This window comes from Aedes aegypti, chromosome 1 (assembly GCF_002204515.2).
Source record: "Aedes aegypti strain LVP_AGWG chromosome 1, AaegL5.0 Primary Assembly, whole genome shotgun sequence".
Lineage (NCBI taxonomy): Eukaryota > Metazoa > Arthropoda > Insecta > Diptera > Culicidae > Aedes > Aedes aegypti.
In genome coordinates, this window is record NC_035107.1 from 37,255,385 (window position 1) to 37,274,327 (window position 18,943).

Genomic DNA, 18,943 nt, shown 5'->3' on the forward strand with positions numbered 1-18,943 from the left:
TCGGCTTAGATGGACAATTTGCGGTGGAAGAACTCGCGATATTGCCACTAACATGGTACATTCGGTATTCCATATATCTGCTTGTGACTCACCTGAGGACGAGGATCTACACAAGATAATGAAGGAATACTTCGCAGTAGACAGCCTAGGGGTTACTCCGCCGAAGAAACGTCTTCTCTCCGCAGAAGAAGAGTGGGCGCAGAATCTGCTTGAGACTCGCACAGCACTCAGAGAGAATCGTTACGAAACTGGCCTATTGTGGCGCTACGATGAAATCCGTCTACCAGAAAGTTATTCAATGGCCCTTCGACGGCCCTGCCTTAAAAAGAGAATGGACAATGATCCAAAGTTGGCTAATGTTCTCAATCAAAAAATAGCGGAATTCATAGCGAAAGGATACGCTAGAAAACTTACTAATGAGGAATTGAGTCAAACCTTTCCCCGAGTGTGGTATCTTCCAATATTCCCAGTCACCAATATACATAAGCCTGGGAAAATACGGATGGTTTGGGACGCAGCGGCATCATCCCATGGAGTGTCATTGAATTCTGCATTGCTCAAGGGCCCTGATCAACTCTGCGAACTGTTTTCTATACTGCTTCAATTCCGGGAAGGAATGGTAGCTCTCACTGGAGACGTGCGAGAAATTTTTCTCCAAGTTCTTATGCGCAATGAAGACCAACAATGCCAACGTTTTCTTTGGTACGACGAGACAGGAACTCTCTCCGTCTATTTACTGCAAGTTATGATGTTCGGAGCTTGTTGCTCGCCTAGCAGTGCACAATTCGTAAAAAATTTGAACGCCGAGCGCTTCAAGCGTGAATATCCAGCAGCAGTCGAAGTAATTCACAAACGTCACTACGTCGACGATATGCTGATAAGTGTTGAGACTGAAGAAGATGCTATTCAACTTGCCCAGCAGATGAAAATAGTGCACGCTGCAGGGGGCTTCGAGATCCGCAACTGGGTCAGCAACTCTGAGCGGGTAGTTGATGCCCTACAAGAGAAACCAACAGAAGAAAAGAGTCTCGATCTATCAACGGAGCTTGCGACAGAGAAGGTGCTCGGCATGTGGTGGTGTACCCATTCGGATATGTTTACTTACAAAGTGGAATGGGACCGTTACGGACGAGAGTTACTGCTGGGTCAACGTTGTCCAACGAAACGTGAGATGTTGCGCGTCCTCATGTCCGTGTTTGATCCACTAGGACTGATTGCCCAGTTTCTCATGTTTTTGAAAATCCTGCTCCAAGATGTCTGGCGCTCTGGATCCGGTTGGGACGACAAAGTCGATGAAGTTATCTTCGGAAAATGGCAAAAGTGGCTACAAGTCCTTCCTGAAATTGAACGTATCGCCATTCCTCGGTGCTACCACAGTAAAAAACTGCCTGCGGGTGGAGATGTGCAGCTACATACGTTCGTTGACGCGAGCGAAAATGGAATTGCTGCTGTCTGCTATTTACGTTTTGCCGACAATCATATTGTTGAATGCAGCATTGTAGCCGCAAAGACTAGAGTCGCGCCATTGAAATTTCTCTCCATTCCAAGATTAGAGCTACAAGCGGCATTGATTGGAGCACGATTAGCTCAGTCGGTCTCCAAGGCTCTCACGATCCAGATCTCCCGTCGAGTATACTGGTCAGATTCGCAAGATGTTCTGTTTTGGATAAAGTCTGACCATCGCCGTTACTCACCGTTCGTAGCTTTCCGGATAAGCGAAATTCTGGAGTTGACAGAGATTCCTGAATGGAAATACGTACCCACGAAGTTCAACGTTGCAGATGACGGAACGAAATGGAAATGTTCGCCAGATCTCAATCCTCAAGCGAGATGGTTCAACGGTCCAAAATTCCTGTATCATCCGGAGAATCACTGGCCAAGTTCAGTGCATGATTCAAACACTGCTGATCTTGAACTTCGCCCGAGTGCTATGACACACTTTGTCCAACCTGCGTCTGTGATGCAATTCAGCGATTTCTCCAGCTGGAATCGATTAGTTAGAGTCATCGTACTTGTACGCAGATTCCCAATCAACTGCAAACTCAAAATTCAAAAGAAATTGTCATTGGTGGTCCGATCTCCAACCGAGAAATGACACTTTCCGAAGCATGCATCTATTGCCAAACACAGCTGGAAAGTTATTCGGACGAAATCATCCTTCTCCAAAAAGCGCAGGACAACACGAAGTTACACAGTACGCCTCTGCCCGAAACAAGTCCGCTGTACCAAAAATCGCCTTGGTTGGACCAGTTTGGGACCAGCGAGGTCGCATCGCTAACTGTGACTACGCGACCGATGAGGCTAAGAACCCGATTATACTACCCCGTGACCATCCCACTACTAAGTTAATAATTGCACATTATCATCAAAAATACAACCACCAGAATCACGAAACTGTAATCAACGAGATTCGTCAAAAATACAGTGTCTCGAAACTTCGCATGGCCTATAACAAAGTTCGAAACGATTGTCAACGTTGCAAGAACGACCGGGTAATCCCACGAGTACCGATTATGGCTGACTTACCAGTGGCCCGCCTCGATGCATTTACTCGTCCGTTCACGCATGTCGGGGTAGATTTCTTCGGGCCCTATGAAATCGTAATCGGCCGCCGAACAGAAAAGCGTTGGGGTATGCTAGCCACCTGTATGACGACTCGGGCAATCCATATTGAAATCGCACATTCCCTCAGTACTGGATCGTGCGTCATGGCGTTGCGTAATTTTAGGGGCTCCTGGGGTAATATGTACTGCCGGGGCAAAACGCACCTTGTCAATTTCTCTGAAATTAACGAGTTTTGAGAGGAAAATACTATGCGGATTGATTAAACGTTGCAAATTGTTAACACCCTGAGAATTTGATACATTTTGAAAAACTTAACAGGGAGATAGCACAATAAATTCGAAAAGCACGATTCTGATGTAACTTTCCCGATCATTTCATTTGATGTTTTAAAATCGATGAATTGAGAATTTTTACAGCCTTTCACCATAAAACAGATCATTAGAGACTGGGTAAGTTGTTGATGACATGTTTTGGCGAAATAACACAACGATTTCTATTTTCCATAACATTTTCTGTTAAGCGCCCGGTTGGGGCAACATGCACTCCATTGGTCGGGGCAGAATGATCCACTTCAAAATAAACTACAATCATAAAAGTTGGGTCATTTGAAGTCTTTACTAACGTATTTATGCACAATTGTATCATCTCGTAGACGAAAATCATCCAAAACTCGTGTTTTTACGATAAATTAAATTACGTTTGAAACACGATGGTGCATCATGCCCCTTTGTTTAGGTGCGTCTTGCCTCAATGTTGTGGTGCGTTCTGCCCCAAAAAGCGGTGCATCGTGCCCCGCGTCAATCTTAATTCACGCAAAAGTAGTATTTGAAAAAAGTTTAATTTTCCAAAAAGCTTATGCTATTATGATGAAAATTCGCTAAACACCATGTAGGGTAAAGCCAAACCAACTAGATTCGTGTACTAGAACACTACATTGCATGTTTTATAGTGTTCATTTCGGCACATTTTCCTTAAGTGGTGCATATTACCCCAGGAACCCCTATCTCGCGAAGATGAAAGCCTAGGACGATCTACAGTGACTGAGGTACGAATTTCATAGGGGCAAATCGAGTGATCAAAGAAGCGCAACAATTAGTCGACCAAGAAGCATTGATGGACGAGTTCATAGACTCAGAAACCAGCTGGGAATGTTTACCCCCCTCTTCACCGCATATGGGTGGTAGTTGGGAACGATTGATAGGCAGCGTGAAGAAAAACTTGATGGCCGTTCTTCTGACCAGAAAGCTGACGGACGAAGTTCTGCGTAACTTGTTAACCGAAATAGAGAACACCGTTAACTCACGACCTCTGACACATGTCCCTGTAGACGATGACTCAGCTCCTGCATTGACACCCAACCACTTCTTGCTAGGGTCATCTAATGGGGTGAAACCACTCTGTACTATTGACGACAGCGGCGATGTTCTACGGCAATGTTGGCGACTGTCACAAGTACAAGCCAACCGGTTCTGTAAAAGGTGGATTAGCGATTACCTACCCGAAATAACTCGCCGCACTAAGTGGTTTAGCGACACGAAGCCAGTAGAGGACAACGATGTGGTAGTGATTGTAGACCCTAGACTGCCTCGGAATTGTTGGCCAAAAGGCCGAATCATCTGTACACACCCTGGACGAGATGGTCAACCGAGATCTGCGACGGTGAAAACAGCAACCGGCGTGTATGAACGTCCGGTAGCAAAATTGGCCGTGCTAGATGTACGGCGCGTTGAGCTGTCCTGGTATCCAGCGTACCTGGGGGGACTATTGGCGAATGCACGCCAGCGCGCCTCTACGATGTCGTTGTCTATAGACGACCGATAAACGCACCCCTCATCGCTGGGTTCAGCTAGAGTCGGAATGACAGCTCCCTACACTGTCATAGTGGTGAGTTTATGTAGGGAACGATAGATAGGAGACAAATGTCGTGAGAATTATTATAAGTTGTGGATCAGACAAATTTATTAAGTATATTATTATTAATTTGGATTTTGCAATCGATTATCATTATCGTGAATTGAATTTAATTGAATATATTATTACAATCGAGAGGTAGTATTATGAAGTGTCCATAAGGTGTAATTCGCATTGATATGATGTATGATTTAGCAGGAATCTCACAGTTACTCGTTAACATACGCTTAACCTAAAGTTGGCAAATCTTACAAGCTAGTGTGGTAAAATAATTCTTAACTAAAACACATGCAACTACTTAAACCTAACTTAATATTACAGTACGGATTAGTAGTACGACTTGAGATACGATCTTGAATACGATTTGCAATAAGCCGCGCAGTATTGCGATATAACCGTGATTAACACTTAAGGTCAGCAGTGACTTCAAATGCATCTGATAAGCATAAATTAGTTGATATTTGTAAAAATTGTAATTTCTCCGCAAAGTCCAACTGTTAAATGTTGGATGTGCCGATAAAATTGTTTATTTGAACTTGTTTAGTATTGTTTTAACGTAAAAGTATGGAAACACATTTTGATTCAAATGCCGAACACAGTGTACATTAGACTGATGCAAGTTTTGCTCCCCTATGCTTAAACGATGTCAATTATGATGAAAATGATCCTCCCAAAATTTGAAGTGATTCGGAAGAAATTTGGTTGTGCACACGCTATTTGAAGTTTATATGGAAGTTACTATGGAAAAGGCAAACCTTTTGTGTTCAGTCCTCTAACTGCTCATCATAATAATCTATGGAAAAGTGAACACACTCATCTTATGTGAAATCTTCCCAGCTACAACTTTGCCAAAGTCCACATTTTGATGGGACGTAAGAATAATTTGTTATCATTGATAACAAAGTCTAAATCATGCTGAGATGATCGTTTAATTATTTTCAGAGCAACACTGCTTTTTTGCTGTAGAACATAGTAGCCTGGAATACTTTGATCTATTCTTTCCACCAGGAGCACCACTGTTGCCTGCCGAGCAGTTGGTTAAGCACGCAAAATGCAAACCCACTTTATGATTATGAATAGCAATTTATCCTGACGTCCAATCGAAATGTGGTCTTCGGCAAAGTTGTAGCTGAAAGAATTTCATATGAGTAGAGTTTGTTCACTTTTCCATAAAATATTATGACGGCGAGATAGGGGGCTGAACACAAAAGGTTGGCGTTTTCCATAGTAATCTCCATATAAACTTCAAATGGCGTGTGCTCAGACAAATTTCTTCCGAATCACTTCAAATTTTGGTAGGATGCTATTTACCATAATTGAAACCGTGTAAGCATAGGGGAGCCAAAATTTCAAAATTTGCATCACTCTAGTGTACATTCTGTCTCATATTCTGAACACCTTGATTCAAATTCCGAACAGCAAGAATAAATCGTATTCAAATGAATACCGTTTTGACTCATATTCCGAACACTTAAGGTCAGCAGTTTGAAGTCACTGCATCTGATAGACATAAATTAGCTGATATTTGTGAAAATTTTATTTTCTTCGCAAAGCCTAACCGTTAGCTGTTGAGTGTGCCGATAAAAATGTTTATTCAAACGTGTTTAGTATTGTTTTTACATAAAAATATGGAACAACATTTTGATTAAAATGCCGAACACTGTGCTCATTCTGTCTCATATTCCGAGCACCTTGATTCAAATTCCGAACAGCACGAATAAATCGTATTCAAATGAATCAATTCGCAAACAAATTAATCTGAGCTAGTTCTAGTGGTCTGGAACTAGAGAATCATCACTACTCCCGAGATATAAAATACATTGGAAGACGTGAAAATTGAATTGCAATTGTCTGCCATTTCCTTGTAATTTGATGACATATTTTAGAGAAACATTTCAACCAAATCGCCATAGAAAAACCGAGTGTTCGGAATATGAGTCTGTTCGGAATTTGAGACAAGACGGTACCTATAGGCAGTATCCTTTTGTTACGTAACTCTAAAATTTTAATTTTTGTCCCCACCCTCCGTAACGTATTTTGTATGAAAATTTTCAAAAAAATGTTTGAGTCGTAATGCTAGAGTCTACCCCATCCCCCTTCGAGCGTTACCTAATTTGAGAAACGGCGCCGTACCTCAAAGGGTTAATAAAAACAGAAATCTTAGATCATTTCAAGGATAAATTTTTCCTTAAGATATTTTTTTGGTTGAGCAATGCTTCGAATTAAAAAAAACATTGTAAACAAACGTCATGTAGTCTCAAATAAAAAAAAAACAAAACAAATAATTAGTATAACGTGAATAGATTCAGGTAATTTGGAAATGGAATAAACAGAAGCTACGTAAACGGAGGTTCAAGGGCACAACATTATCCCAATGGAAAGTGAGGATCCACTTTCGCCAATTCCATCGAATGATGTGTTGAAAAGTGTGTTTGGAGGCTCCGCTGCAGCTGCCGCTGCGTATTGGTAATCCTCTTATCGTTGCATTTTGAAAACGAGTTGGTTAGCTCCCTCCGGGTGTCAGATTTCTCCCTTCGATACATTCAATATGTATTTGTTCTGCTCTGTTTGTTTGCAAGAATGTGTTTTCATGCGTCGAGTGCTTCTCCTGGGGGCTATTGTTGTGGGCTTCAAATCACGGATTCGCACATAAATAAACGTAAACCGAGTTGATTTTTTTTGAGCTCTTCGTAATCGAATCAATGGAGTTAATAAAATTTTCCACGGTTGATGGGCGATCGGATTTTAAATTTAAAGTTGACCATCGTTATTTTTGTTTGCGTATTGATTACGGATACAATTTTATAACTTTAAGAAAATTTTTGCTGCTGTCTTTTCAAAGCGAAAACAACTATTATTTTGTAGATTTCATTCGGTGACTTATTCTTATCAGGATATTTAAAACATATGTTATTTTGTGTTAACGAAGTATAGCTTATTTGATGTTCATTCACTAATACGAGAACAAAGTTACAGCTTGTCTAAATTGAGCATTTTGTTAGTTAATATTAGTGTTGGATTCTAGTTAAGATACTCATTCTCGGCCTATATAGTCGTTCTGAACATCTTGAATATTGTTGCAGTTCCCACAATTGGCAGTTTGCTATTGAAACAGGATGTAGTGTGCGCTTAATCTCTGACATTGAGAGCAAGATAACTCCCGGCATTCAACGATAGACCGTTCCTATTCAAAATTATATCGGTCAATCAAACGACAAATGGTATCGCACATGTCGCAAATCAACCGAATATGCTACCACTATTGATTGGCTTCGCAGAAATACAAACTCAATGCCAACCGGAATGAAACCGTACCGAAGTCCAACCGCAAGCTAACTTTTTTTTTCCCATTTATCTACGGTTTCGACGAAAAAAGTATCACCGGGATCAGCCAACTGTGGACCCCGTGGGAGTAAGTGAAACTTTTTCATATGATCTACCGCATGAATAGCTTCCGAAACTGGCATGAAAAAACTGAAACCAAATTAGCAGCAGGTGTTTGACAGCTCTGGTGATGGAGCTGAACTCAGTGCAGATTAGATCAATCGAACGCGTGGTTGGAATGTTCTGTTTAGGAAGGAGGAGGAGGAGGAGGAGGAGGAAACAGGCGCATAGGTTAATAATTTCAACAAAAGTTGCTACTCTTTGCTGTTTCAGCAGAAGCCAATGAAAAAAAAGGGATGGAAAAGTTTGACATTCCCAACCATAAAATCCAATCAGGCTTAAATGGGCTACAGGAAATTTTGTGTTAGTTGTGGTTTTTCCTTCATAGGAAAAACTACATTTTTTTTGAGTTGGTGGTCCAAAGGCTTCCGCTTCTGCTTCATAAATAGAAGGTCATGGGTTCAATCCTAGGCCCGTCCCTTTCCTTGTACTTTCTAATTATATCTTTCAATTGCTTCTACCTTCCGCTCTTAATCTATCACACTCAAAGTATTCGTTCATTGCAAACGCCAGAACCAGAGACGAACAAGGAACCGTTTCCCTTCGCGTAGGGGAATTAGGGGCATAATGGACACGTTAAGCAAATGTTCGTTTTAAGACCATTAAATGGCAATGTTTTTAATTTACCTCCGGCTAGTTTTCAAGTTTGATGTTAGTACGACGTGCCACATTCATTCATAGTGATAAAAATCATATTATATGTCAGAATAGCAAGATAGAAAATTGGGTCGTAAACAAGGCTGGTAAAAAGGTATCGGGGCGAAATGAACACCTGCATCAAATTTAGTTATTCCAAAATATTCAATGACTGTCAATCATTCCGATATGGAAAAACGCTCTCCCTCAATCATAATAGCTAAAAAGAACCTTTCTGGGTTCGTTACTTTGCTCAAAAATTAGATTCTTCCACGGTCTTGCTTATATGCCAATTTGAAACTGAGAAAAATTATAAGTCAAATTTTGAAGAACAATTGAAGCAAAAAATAAACTTTTATACCGTCAAACATTTCAAATGCAATACAGATTTCATGCAGTGAATGAACTTTTGATGACGTATGCGTATTATCAGATATTGAGAGGGTGTCCATTTCGCCCCGTATGTTCATTATGCATGCCCCTAATCCCCCTACATGAGAATCTGTACGCCATAAATAAATTCTTTTGATCTTTTGACTTTTACTGTGCGCCGTGTTTTGGTGCTGTCTCGCTCTCTCTCACTAGCAACTTGAAAACAGGGCGCACAGTAAAGGGCAAACGTTTTATAGGATGCATAAGCTCATTCTTCCATCATTAGCACGCCTGATACATAGGTAGTTTGCTAACCAAAAGCAAAGCCTCTTACTATAAAATTACCATTACCCATAGATAAAGGGGTATACTCGGTCTACTGTGAGCCAGTATTAAATTCTGCATCCATTCCTTCCCCCTTCCCCACATTGATATGAATTCTGACGTAGCAGGCGCTATTGTTGTCTAAAAATATAAGATCACCAGCACTTATACACTGAGCGAGTCTGTTAGTCGCAAGCAGTCATCTGGTTTATTCCTTGTGAAAGTGCACCTGATTTGGCGATACTGGAGTAGCAACCACGGGTGGCCGATCAAGTCCAAGCTCATTGGGAAAACTACACATTTATGACACATTCCACGCACATCTACGCCAAGCTTGGCCGCCCGTGCATGCTACTCCAGTATCGCCAGATCAGCTGCACTTACACAAGGAACCAACCGAATGACTGCTTGGGACTAACAGACTCGCTCAGTGTATAAGTGCTGGTGATCTTCTATTTTTAGCGACAATGGTTCCTGCCACGTCAGAATGCAGACCAATGTGGGGAAGGGGGAGGAATTGATGATGCATTATACTAGCTCCCACGTAGACCGTATATTCCACTGCAACTACGCCAGTTCATGCGGGAGTGTATGGATTGGGGGAAAGGCATGGCAGAGAGGTTTGCTTTTGTGGTTAGCAGACTGCCTATGTATCAGGCGTAAGGAAAGGCATGCGCGTGGAAGAATGGAAGCGTTAGGGAAACGGTTTCTTGTCCGTCTCTGGTTCTAGCGTTTGCTATGAATAGTTTGAGTGTGATAGATTTAGAACGGAAGATAGAAGCAAGTGAGAGATATATATTTACAAAGTATTGCTGTTTGCATTTGGGATGCAAAACTAGACTAAACGTCCTCCAAATGCGGTAACACAAAACAATCAAAGGACACCTAGCAACGATTAAATAAATCACCGCCGCCCTAGCAAGAAAAATCTCTCTTTCACATCGCATTTCTTGTGAAAAATCTTACCGCGTTTGGTGTTCCCGCATTTAATATTTGCATTTCAAATGCACACAGCAATACGAGGAAAGAGACGGGCCTGGGATCGAACCCATGACCTTCTGCTTATGAAGCAGAAGCGGTGGCCATCAGACCACCAACCCCGTCTCATTCCACGCACATCTATGCCAAGGTATCAAAATTTCAAACTCTGTAATAATTCCAAAGCTATACAGAACATTAAAGACAATATGTTGAATTGTATAAAAAACATAATTTTGATTGAAAATACTATAAAAAACATACCTGAAATGTTATATGAACTTGATATAATTTATTGCTGAGAAATTGAGATATTTAACAACATTTTTATAAATGCTCTGAATCACAGTTTATCAAGTGTCATATGATTCGCTTATACGTTATCTAGGAGATTATTTGATGACATTGTTATGTGCGGGTTTAATTATTCTGAAAGAATTATTGGTTCTTTGAAAACGTACTTTTTCAACTAGTCACATTAATATGGTGTCGCGTTACGAAATTCGCCTAATTTTTGACATTGTGAAATAAATACTTCTTATATAACTCTTATAGTTTGGATTCTATTCATACTCTTCAAGATACGTGTTTCCATAAAAAAGAGCTAAATTCCGACCACTCTTCAAAAAGTTACACTAGGTGCAAAGTTTTAGTGTCGCGTTACGTTAATTTAAACCGTAAGTTTCCAGGACGAAACCACAATTTTCAAAATGCTCGTTCTCAGCAGTGCTCCAACCAATTTTCGAAGTTTTTGGCTTTTTGTAGAAGGAAATAGTTAAACTAGCTTTCAGCGTTGGTACCGCCTCGCTGAAACCATCTCCGTTTTTGTGTGATGTGAGTATGTCTGTTTTTTCTTGTTTTTCACTAAAATCTGATCAAGTAGCTCTGGTTTTTTAATGAACTCGTTGGCTAGTGACCCAATTCTTATCAGACAGGTGCCGTTTAGTGCAGGAATAGGCTCTTACATTTTAGGGAACACTTGGCTCCGATGGTAAACAACATGGGTCTCAGGTGGATAATCAGGAACGTCCGTAAAAATGGTCAATCCATGAAAATAATCCAAGACAGCTGCGTTTTTTTGCAAACTCATCAGAATTCCTTGTTATAGAACACAATTATTTGGATGGTTTGTGGACCTAGGTGGTCGTTTCGAGAAAATCATCATAGACCACAGCGGTCTTTTCCAAACATATCAGAAATCATAGTTATAAAACTTACCGGATGAGATTTGGATTGTTAATCGATATGGGTGACCAAAATAAAGCACTCAAGAGGATCTGGAATAACCGTATAATGGTCATCTCGTAGAAATCAACCTAGATATACGTAGTTTTTTTTCAGGATGTCTTGTTATGAGATTGGTCTATGAATGTTAAAACGATCCTTTGTGTTGAATAATAAGTAATTATGATTAGTTTGCAAAATAAAACTGTCACTGTCTAGGATGATTTCCAAGAATTAATATTTTTCATGGATACAGTAATGACCCAATTTTTTCAACCCCTGATTTTGTCTACCCCTGATTTTAGCGTCCTTTTTCGCCCGATTTTGTCAGCCTCAAATTTAAATTTATTTTAATCAGACTAAACACGTCTATATTGGGTGTATAAAGTCAATTATGATATTGGCCACGTCTATACAATAATCTAAAGAGCGAAATTTTAAAATTTGAAATTTTCAATATATGTTCAAGAAACTGATCTTTGCTACCTTGGATTACGGTACATAGAGAATGGAAGTAAAAAAATGTGTATATTATCAAAATCATAAAACTAAATCATTAAGCTAAAATGAAACTTGAAACCAGTCGATTTTTTTCCCGATTACAATGCAGCAAAATAAAAAAAAATCAAAATCGGGACATTACTGTATTGTGGATTTTCCAGTGAATGAGGTTGAAGCCAAGTAGTCCCCAATATGCCTGAAGCTATCCATAAATCGACCGACACCTTTCTGATAAGATTTTGGTCACTTCTAAAAATCAGACCAAAAACCAGAGTTATTTGATCAGCTTTGTGCAAAAAAAGCAAAGCAAATATTTATATCACAATATAGAAGAAAATATAAAATCTCATAAAATATATATCTCACAAAAACGTGGAAGGATTCAGTCAAATTGCGCCTATGTTTAAATCTGGTACAACTATTTCCCACCAATAAAAGCTAAAACAATCAGCTCAATAATTGCTAGAAACGAAATACTGAAATATTATCCCACTGTGGAATTACCCTACTGTACAACAGCTCTACAGATTCCTCGGTCCACCATTTGGAAGTTATTATGGTAAAAAGAATTAAGTCACATTTCTATGGTGACCCGAAGCACCATCTTCGCTTTTACTGAGCACGACAATCTTCACGGAAACAGTTCAATAACTTTGGCCACTATCGGAACAAATTACTCCACTGTGAAGCAGAATGTCAAATGTATTAAACAAAAAACAATATTAGATACACATTATTCCGAAACCAACTAGTTGAATATCCATGGAATCAGCACTTCACATCCTAGGGAAGTAACCCGATTCGTCCGTTGTGTCCTGAGGAAAAACTTAACCTAAGCTAACCTCAACTAATGGTACGGACCTGGGAGGGAGGCACCGATACTACACACGAAATATAAGACAACGTTATTTTGAACTGCAAGATAACTCCAGCTTGCCAACAACAATCAAGGCAGGCTTCGAGAAAATCGGTAGTTTCCTTTTGTTGTGCACCTTCGATCTTTTCTGACAAACATGAAAAAAGGGCCACAGTTTTCTATGCACTAAATATTCATTTTCCTTGGAAAAAGTAGAACGATGCGTATTTCAATGCTTTATGTTCAATCACATTGAATGGTGCTCACGAGACATTACTTGCGTTATGTGCATGAATTGATTTTCATTCGATTTTTATCACTTTTGAAGAAATACGAAAATGTATTTTAATCAGTTACGCGCTTTTTTCATGTTAGTCAAATGTTTGAGATCTGGGCTCACAGTGACAGTTCGTGACAGCGGAATCCCGGCTCACTATGACGTACAGAAATTTTGTATTGGTTTCTCCCTCCCAGGTACGGACCTGGTTAGTTGTAGTGGTCTAGTTTTCATTGCTTTCTTCTCCTTGCTCACTATTACTTTGGGCCAAAAATTGGCCGATATACCAGTAAACAAACAAAATTATTATATTAATCCCTCTGATATTCCCTAGTATTGCTTCAGTAGTACTTCCGTGAATCTCCTTCGCGACCAGTGGATTACAAAAAAAAATTGTAGCACATTATTATCAAGATTTGTTACAAAAAAACAAACTTTGTTTCATTTTTGTTAGAAGCACTTTGAGTTGATGGAGGAAATTTTAACATAATTAAAACAAAATCAGTTTTAATAACAAAGGCTGTTTCAAATTTGTTTCACTTACATAATTATAACACAGTTTGTTATACATACTTTGAGAGCAATTGCTTATAACAAATCTTGTTATAATTATGTTATGGAAAACAACAAAATGAGTGTAATGTTCGGAGGGAGGAACCGGCACATGCAAAGCTAATGACTCGATCAGTGGAATTGCAGCAGGAGCAATTCCAGCATAACCTCATCGCTCAAAACACTTTACAAGACTGGCGTGTCATTCGTTTCTTCTCGTTTGGTTTGCTTAGATTTTTCTTGTTACTGAAACTATATGCCCTTCTGCTTAAGTTATATCTTCTCCAATACCCCTCTCAATCCCTACATTCTCCTCCTGATCTACTCTTATAATAATAAGATCGTTTTTTTCTATTTGATTTCGATGAACAAATAAATTCATATTATCTTTCATTCATCCCTTGGTTGTCCTTGAGATTTCACCTACTAATACAGTAATGTCCCGATCAGCCCCATGCTGCATTTAGGGTTGACAAAATCGGGAAAGAGCTAATATCGGGATAACACCTTGCGACTGGTTTAGGTTTAGGATCTTTAGATGATTGTATAGACGTGGCCCAGGTCATAATTCACTTTATGCACCCAATATTGCCAGTATAGATGTATTTAGTCTAATAAAAAAAATATAAATTTTAGGCTGACAAAATCGGGAAAAAGGATACTAAAATCGGGGGTAGACAAAATTGGGTCAAAAAAGGTGCTAAAATCGGGGGTAGATAAAATCGGGGGGAGACAAAATCGGGGGCTGACAAAATTGGGTCATTACTATAATAACATACATATTTTTAAAAAATTACTTACTTTGTTCCTACATTATCATCATCATCATCATCATTCCTCACTCCTCATTCAATAGATGGCGCGAATTGAGAAGCAATAATACATTTACAAACACTCGCTCTGAAATCCATTTGGGGAATGTTATTCATCCAATTGTTATAGCTTTAAGTTTGTTGGCCACCACCCTTTTATTAGCAAAACTATGGGAAGTGCAGAAGTGAAGTACCGATCGTTAGACAAACTAGCCATCTCCAATTGGAATGTAATCACTTGAAAGTTGATTGAATTGTTTTTACAGCTACCTAATGGTACAGTGTTTGTCAAACATATCGTCACAAGCTGAAAACCTTTAGGGTGTTTGATTATCAAACTAACTAAAACTATGATAATTCAGAATTTCTTCTGATAATTGGGAGTTCCAACAATCTACAACTCTTACTGTAATGGTCGATTGTCTAATTGATGGCTCTGAAAACATCTCCCACCAAAGTGCACCTCATTCGTCAAGATGACGCCACTCAACAACCGCAACAGCCAACCAAAGTACTTGAGGGCCGGCTCGATTTTAATGTTTCGAACTTTTGATGGGGGGGAAAGCTGCTTGATTGTGCAAGTGCCTCTTTAATAAGTGCTTTCCTTTCTGGTTTGCAATTATCATAGTTCTGACTTCGGAGAAATTTGAGTTGTGCTTGATATGTTTGCAACAACCAAAGGGTTGGGGCAACGAAGTTTTGCGTTTCATTAGTGAAGAGTTGTTTGGTTTGTTGCAATGGAATACTGTGGTGCATAACAAGCTGATTGGGTTGGTGAAATAGGTTAAACGTTATGGCATAATTGGCTGCCAGAAGTATTTAGTCCTAACTAGACAATTCAAACTTCACTGTGAAGGGTTATGTAGCCCGGCATTTAACAATTTTTGTAATTCTTGGTGTTTGTTTAGTTAGATGCTGTTCGTAACTTTTGAATATACCAAAACTTACCAAATTTTAACGGTTTGACATCATGAGAAACACTGAACCGAACTGTTTCGTAAAGATGCATTGGCCGTATTTTGGCACCAGTCGATCATTTTACTGGGAGTCTGGTTTGGTTACAAAGTTTCTCTTTTTTTCAAGAAATTCCTGATATCCTGTAAGGGATTATATGCCAATCATGGATTGTTACTTTTGGGAATCCTGGAATCATAACGTTGAGGAAGAATTCTGATGACAATCCGCAAAAAATTATAATGCGATCCCTGGAAGGTGTCTGATGGGGTTCCTGGAAATTCTATTGATATCCCTGATAGTTTTCTGATGAGAATACATACAGGTTTCTGAAGGGAGAGTCCTGAATGGTTTCGGTTAAGACACCTCGAAGTATTATAATGAAAGTCCAGGGAGGATTCTGATGACAGTCCTGGAACCTTTCGGATGATAATCCAGAAAAGACCTGATTAGAATCCTGACAAGTTTTTATTGATGTTACATATACATAGTATTCTGATGAGAACCTAGGAAGGTTTCTGATGAGATCGCTGAAAGAATTCTGATAAAATCTCTTAATGATTCTGAGGAAAATCGTAAAACCAATTTCTTTGGAGACGAATGAAAAATTTCTCATGAAAATCCTGTTAGGTTTCTGATTAAAAACCTTGGCAAGATTTCTTTGAGAGTGTAAAGATTCTGATGAGAATTTTTAGCATGGAAATGCCAGAAAATTTTTATTGAGATCTATGAAAGCTTTCTGGCGAGAATCGACAATTCCGATTCGAATACTTCCGATTCTAGTTCTAAGATGTTTCTGAGTATCGTCCAGTAAAACCTCCATGAGTCGATGTTCCATGACTCGATATCGACTCATGGAACCACACTCTAAACCGAATTTCATGGTTACTATGATGGTCCGTTGAAACAGCGTTCCGAAGGATTTCTGTTCCATGACTCGATATTGCCATGAGTCGATGGTCCCTTCAATATCGACTCATGGAAGTTTCACTGTAGAAGAAATCTAATGAGAATCTTAAGAAGATTCCGATGAGAATTCAAAGAAGATGCTTGATAATCATGAAAGTTTTCTGATGAGAATCCTGAGACAATTCCTATTAGAATCCTGAGAGGATAATAATAATCCAAAGAGGACTCTAAAAATAATCCTTAAAGAATGCTGTGAATGCTCAGGATGCTCTGAGAGGACTCTGATGAGAATTCTCAAAGGATTCTGATAAAAACCCTAAAAGGATTGTAATTAGAACCCTAGGAGGATTTTGATGAGAATCCTTAAAGGATTCTTATGAGAATCCTAAGAGGATTCCGCTGAGAACCTTACGAGAATTCCGATAAGAATTCTAAAAGGATTTCAATGAAAATCCTAAAAGGATTCTTATGAGAATCTTAAGAGGATACTGATGGGAATCCCTAAAGGATTCTGATGAGAATCCTAAGAGGAATCTGATGAGAATTCTGAGGAGATTCTTGCGATTCATAAAAAAATCTTGTGAGAATCCTGAGAAAATTTGGATTAGAATCTAAGAATTTCAAGAAATCGAAGAAGATTAAGATGAGAATCCCAAGAATATTCTGATGAGAATGTTAAGAGAATTCTGATGAGAATCCTATAAGAATACTGTTGCGAATTCTAAGAGAATCCTAAGATCCTAAGAGGATTTTGAGAAGAATTCTCAAGTGATTCTGATGAAAATCCTGATGGAGAACCCTAAAAAGATGCCGATGAGAATTCTAAGAGGATTCTGGGTTGTATTCTAAGAGCATTATTAAGATTCCTGAATATTTTCAGATGAGAATCTCGAGAAAATTCCGATTTGAATCCTAAGAGGATTCTGATGAGAATCGATAAGAGGATTCTAAAGACATTTCTCGAAGAATGTTGATGAGAATCCTGAGAGAATTTTGATGAAAATTCTTAAAAGATTCTGATGAGAACACTAAGAGGATGCTGATGAGAATCTTAAAAGAATTCTAAGGAGAATTCTCGAAGGATTCTGATGAAAATCCTAAAAGGATTTTGATGAGAACCCTAGGAGAATGCTGACGATAATCCTGAGAGGATTCTGGAGACTTGTGAGACAGTTGTGATGAGAATCTGAAGAGGATTCTGATGAGAACCCTAACAGAATTCTGATGAGGATTCTTAAGATTCATACATAAAAGTTATGGAAATCTCAAGATAATTCCGATAAGAATCCTCAAAGGATCCTGATGAGAATCTTAAGAGAATTTTGATGAGTATCCTGATGAAAATTTCAAAAATATTCTGATTTGAATTCTAGAACGATTTTGATGAAAATCCATTGAGAATTGTGATCAGAATCCTAAGAAGATGAGAACCCCAAAAGGAGTCGGAGAAGAATTCTCAACGGATTCTGATGAAAATCGTATCAGGATTCTGAGGAGAATTCTCAGACGATTAAAATCTAAAATCTAAAATCTAAAATCTAAAATCTAAAATCTAAAATCTAAAATCTAAAATCTAAAATCTAAAATCTAAAATCTAAAATCTAAAATCTAAAATCTAAAATCTAAAATCTAAAATCTAAAATCTAAAATCTAAAATCTAAAATCTAAAATCTAAAATCTAAAATCTAAAATCTAAAATCTAAAATCTAAAATCTAAAATCTAAAATCTAAAATCTAAAATCTAAATCTAAAATCTAAAATCTAAAATCTAAAATCTAAAATCTAAAATCTAAAATCTAAAATCTAAAATCTAAAATCTAAAATCTAAAATCTAAAATCTAAAATCTAAAATCTAAAATCTAAAATCTAAAATCTAAAATCTAAAATCTAAAATCTAAAATCTAAAATCTAAAATCTAAAATCTAAAATCTAAAATCTAAAATCTAAAATCTAAAATCTAAATCTAAAATCTAAAATCTAAAATCTAAAATCCAAAATCCAAAATCCAAAATCCAAAATCCAAAATCCAAAATCCAAAATCCAAAATCCAAAATCCAAAATCCAAAATCCAAAATCCAAAATCCAAAATCCAAAATCCAAAATCCAAAATCCAAAATCCAAAATCCAAAATCCAAAATCCAAAATCCAAATCCAAATCCAAAATCCAAAATCCAAAATCCAAAATCCAAAATCCAAAATCCAAAATCCAAAATCCAAAATCCAAAATCCAAAATCCAAAATCCAAAATCCAAAATCCAAAATCCAAATCCAAAATCCAAAATCCAAAATCCAAAATCCAAAATCCAAAATCCAAATCCAAAATCCAAAATCCAAAATCCAAAATCCAAAATCCAAAATCCAAAATCCAAAATCCAAAATCCAAAATCCAAATCCAAAATCCAAAATCCAAAATCCAAAATCCAAAATCCAAAATCCAAAATCCAAAATCCAAAATCCAAAATCCAAAATCCAAAATCCAAAATCCAAAATCCAAAATCCAAAATCCAAAATCCAAAATCCAAAATCCAAAATCCAAAATCCAAAATCCAAAATCCAAAATCCAAAATCCAAAATCCAAAATCCAAAATCCAAAATCCAAAATCCAAAATCCAAAATCCAAAATCCAAA